This window comes from Triticum urartu, unplaced genomic scaffold (genome assembly GCF_056163025.1).
Source record: "Triticum urartu cultivar PI428250 unplaced genomic scaffold, HENAU_Tu73 scaffold1, whole genome shotgun sequence".
Classification (NCBI taxonomy): Eukaryota; Viridiplantae; Streptophyta; class Magnoliopsida; order Poales; family Poaceae; genus Triticum; species Triticum urartu.
In genome coordinates, this window is record NW_028259461.1 from 11,195,500 (window position 1) to 11,200,198 (window position 4,699).

The window sequence follows — 4,699 nt, forward strand, 5'->3', positions numbered from 1 at the left end:
TATTAGAAATCCGCCAATCCACATGTGGTGTGTGAACAAGGAAAGTTGTGTACCATAGTCAGTAGCTAGGTATGGATAGGGAGGCATAGAATACATATGATGAGCTACAACAATGGTTGTAGAGCCTAGCATAGCTAGGTTAAGAGATAATTGAGCATGCCATGACGTTGTTAAGATTTCATAAAGACCCTTATGGCCTTGTCCTGTAAATGGGCCCTTGTGAGCCTCCAAAATATCTTTAAGTCCATGGCCAATACCCCAATTGGTCCTATACATATGACCTGCGATTAGGAAAAGAATAGCAATAGCTAAATGATGGTGCGCAATATCGGTCAGCCAGAGACCACCGGTTACTGGATCTAGTCCTCCGCGAAAAGTCAGAAATTCTGCGTATTTGGACCAATTTAAAGTGAAAAAAGGGGTTGCTCCTTCGGCAAAACTAGGATAAAGTTGAGCCAAAAGGTCCCGATTCAAGATAAATTCATGAGGAAGTGGTATCTCTTTAGGATCCACCCCAGCGTCAAGAAATTGGTTAATTGGTAAAGATACATGAATTTGGTGCCCCGCCCAAGAAAGAGACCCAAGTCCTAATAATCCCGCTAAGTGGTGATTCAACATGGATTCTACATCTTGGAACCAGGCCAATTTGGGAGCGGCTTTGTGATAATGGAACCAACCAGCAAAAAGCATTAACGCTGCAAAAATCAATGCACCAATTGCAGTACAATAGAGTTGTAATTCACTAGTTATTCCAGATGCTCGCCAAAGCTGAAAAAAACCAGAGGTTATTTGGATTCCTCGGAAACCCCCGCCTACATCACCATTCAATATTTCTTGCCCTACTATAGGCCAAACTACCTGAGCACTGGGTCCAATGTGAGTAGGATCACTTAGCCATGCTTCATAATTGGAAAAACGGGCGCCATGAAAGTACATGCCACTCAACCAAAGAAAGATAATGGAAAGTTGCCCGAAATGAGCACTAAAGACTTTTCGAGAAATCTCCTCCAAATCACCAGTATGACTATCGAAATCGTGAGCATCAGCATGTAGGTTCCAGATCCAAGTGGTAGTATCAGGGCCCTTAGCTAGTGTTCTTGAGAAATGGCCGGGTCTGGCCCATTCCTCAAAAGATGTTTTTACAGGATCCCTATCCACAACAATTTTTACTTCTGGTTCCGGCGAACGAATAATCATTAAGTCCTCCTCTTTCCGGACAAGACATACAAAGAGACCCGCCAACTGTCTTTTTAGTGAATCTTTGAAAGATATATATTTTGAAAGATAGATTTTGAAAGATAGATTTTGAAAGATAGATATTGTGATTAGTTCTTTTCTTTACTATCTACCATCCTTCTATTTTTTTTTTAGTTATTCACTGGAGCAATTATATATTGAAGTCAATCCGAGGCAAGTGTTCGGGTCTATTATGACATAAAGATTAGGTGCCTAACGGACATTGTTTATCTTGAAAAACAAATATTTCTCGACGTAAGAAAAAAATCTTTTTTATTTTTAATTTAAGAAACTAGTGTATTTTTTTTGAGGGCATAAGCTCCTATCTATATCTACTTTCCTTGAGCATAATATAGGGTTTTTTATTTGATTCTAAATTCCAAGATAACTCATTAGAATTATTAATAAGATGGTCCTAATATATTAGCAATATTTAGATTGCCCCCTCTTTTTATTCACTTTATTACTTCTATTCTAGACCCTATCCCTATGGTTTATTCTTATGAAATATCATATAAAATAGAAGGTATAAGAAATGGATATAATGAAATTCTTGATTCGATCTTACGACCTAATTTATTTGATTAATGGATCAACAACCAAACCACCCATTTTATGAAAAAGAAGGAGCATGGTCTTATTCAAATTCAAAGCGCTTCGTAATCTTCAACCAGTTCTGTGCTTCAATATAATTTCCCGGAGTAAGCGCTATAGCTTGTTTCCAATATTCAGCAGCTTGATCAAACCAAGCTTCCGCAATTTCCGAATCACCCTGTAGAATGGCCTGTTCTCCTCGGTCGGAATAGGAAGTTCCTTCCCTTAGAACCGTACTTGAGAGTTTCCTACCTCATACGGCTCAGAAATTGCTATCTGAATTTCCCCTATCTTAACTGAATTCGATTTATCAAAAATCGATCCAATTTGTTCTTGGGTTAAGCAGAAGAAATTAATTACCTAAGTTTCAAACCCTAATTTTTATCAATAATCAGTTTGATCTTTTTTCCCACCTTCAGAAGAATGAAGCATAGATAGATATAGAGCCTTCGTTCAAATTTTCTGAGAGGTAACTATCCCGGTTTCATATATGAAATCTCTATAGAATCCTTGAAAAAGACTTTTTTCCATAAGAAAGAAAAAAGAACTTACTATCTTTGGGATCTGATACTACACCGCTGCTTAATCCCTTAGTGGATCGGCTCTATTACATAAGCGGATTCCTAAATTTTGCCCCATATCATGGGATAAGTAAGCAGTTTTTTTTAGTTGTATCGACCCAGTCGCTCACTAATTGATCTTTACGGTGCTTTCTCTATCAATTTGAGAAACTTTATCCATAGAGTAGTAGTATAGGCCATACTTTCTTCGTTTTTTGATTCTCGTGAAGTGTCCTTCCTTCCTACAGCTGATAGGGAAAAATCGTTGTTTTTACGATCCCTATGTAGAAAGCCCTTTTTTTCTAGTATTTACTAGAAAATTTGATCCTCTCTTTTTTTTTTTTCTTTCTATAGTGGAGATAGTCGCACGTAATGACAGATCACGGCCATATTATTAAAAGCTTGCGGTAAGAAGGGGTTTCGTTCTAGTGCCCGGAAATAATATTCCAAAGCCTTTGTATGCTCTCCATTGCTTGTGTGTATAAGGCCTATGTTATAGAGTATATAACTTCGATCATAGGGATCGATTTCTAGTCGCGTAGCTTCATAATAATTTTGCAAAGCTTCCGCATAATTTCCTTCGGATTGAGCCAACATCCGTTACGGTCGTTCATTCTATTCAAAAAATCTCCGTTCCAAAACCGTACATGAGGTTTTCATCTCATACGGCTCCTCCCTTCTGTACATAATAGTACTAAGCGAAATAATCTATAGAATCAAAATAGAATTAGTCCCGTCTCATTATGAACCGAAAGGGGCTGGTATTTTTCCAAGAAATCTCTAGCCAACCTTCCCACAAGAGGTTTTTCTTAACACCAATGAATTCTATTAATGCTAGAGGAAAACGATAGCTCCAATAATTTCTTTGTTCTCAACGCCTCCTATTTAGAGGAATTAGCTACTTCAACGATCTTTGATGGTTATAGGGGTATCCAAAGTACAAACCTGATGGTTGTTTGTTATCCCAACCATTCTTCCCAGCCCTGATACCGATCAGGAAAGGGGTAATTTCTAACAAAGTTTTTCTCTTGTTGATTCCTATTTCTAGGTGTAGTGCTTTTCTCCCCTATGCTGCCTACGGATACTAATAGAGTAGGATTGGCCTGTAATCCATACCATACCATATCCTGTAGGTGTAACCTTTCGCTCAATACTCAAATCTACAATTGAAGTATCTGAAGCCGCATCAATCGAGGATACACGACGGAAGGAATTGTTAGTTCGCCTCACCTTCCCGAAGCGTGGGTTTGTTTGCTTTACAAATTTGGTTCTCTCTATGCCAACCCCCCTCTCTTTTTCGTAAGACTGAGGTATAGGTAGGGCTAAAAAAAAGCAAAAAAAAGAGTCAAATCGCACCATCTCTATAATAAGTAAATGCCTTTTTTTCTCCTGAGGTTGTCGGAATTATTCGCAATAAAATATTGGCTACAATTGAGGAGGTCTTATCAATGAAATTTCCATTTCCACGGGATCTAGGCATAATTCCCAACCCATTCTATATAGAATTGTTTTCATTCCTTCACAAAATAACATAAAAACAAACACATTCGATTCTTATAATTATAAATAGATTGATCCATATGCTCTACTCTAAATCCATATGCTTTAAATGGATAAGAGAGATATGGATTTTCCGCTCAGCTCAAATTGTATCCTTTTCCTTCTGCTTGGACACGAAGAGATATGAAATATTTGACTAAGACTGGATTTCATTCCACTTTCCTATTTCTGAACAACAACTTATGTTATCAACTATTTCGTGTTTTCAAAGTTATTAATTGTCTCATACCCTATTTTTGATTTCGATAGTATGGTGTAGCGTATCTTATGCAAACGGAATTCTAAGGTTTCTTTATTTTATTATGCAATAAGAAGAATTCTTCCATTTTCTTTTTCTTTAGTTGCGGGAAAACCCAAATTAAAACTTTTATTTTATAGCGAGCGCAATTTCTAGTAAAAAATCCTGTATCCTTCCACTTAGATCAAAAGGAATTTTTCCAATAGAACTATGGAACCCCCGAGTGGTTGCGGTTGTACCTGTACTGCAGGAATAAGAAAACTCGCTATTCACTCAGTTTATTTTCCATAATAAGTTATGTAGGAGAGATGGCCGAGCGGTTCAAGGCGTAGCATTGGAACTGCTATGTAGACTTTTGTTTACCGAGGGTTCGAATCCCTCTCTTTCCGTTTTTCTTAATTCATCAACGTTAAGGATCACAATGTATCAAATCAAATAACAATTTTTTCCAGCAATAATATAATATCTTATATTATCTTATTTTGATTTAATAGAAATTAGAAATTCTCTA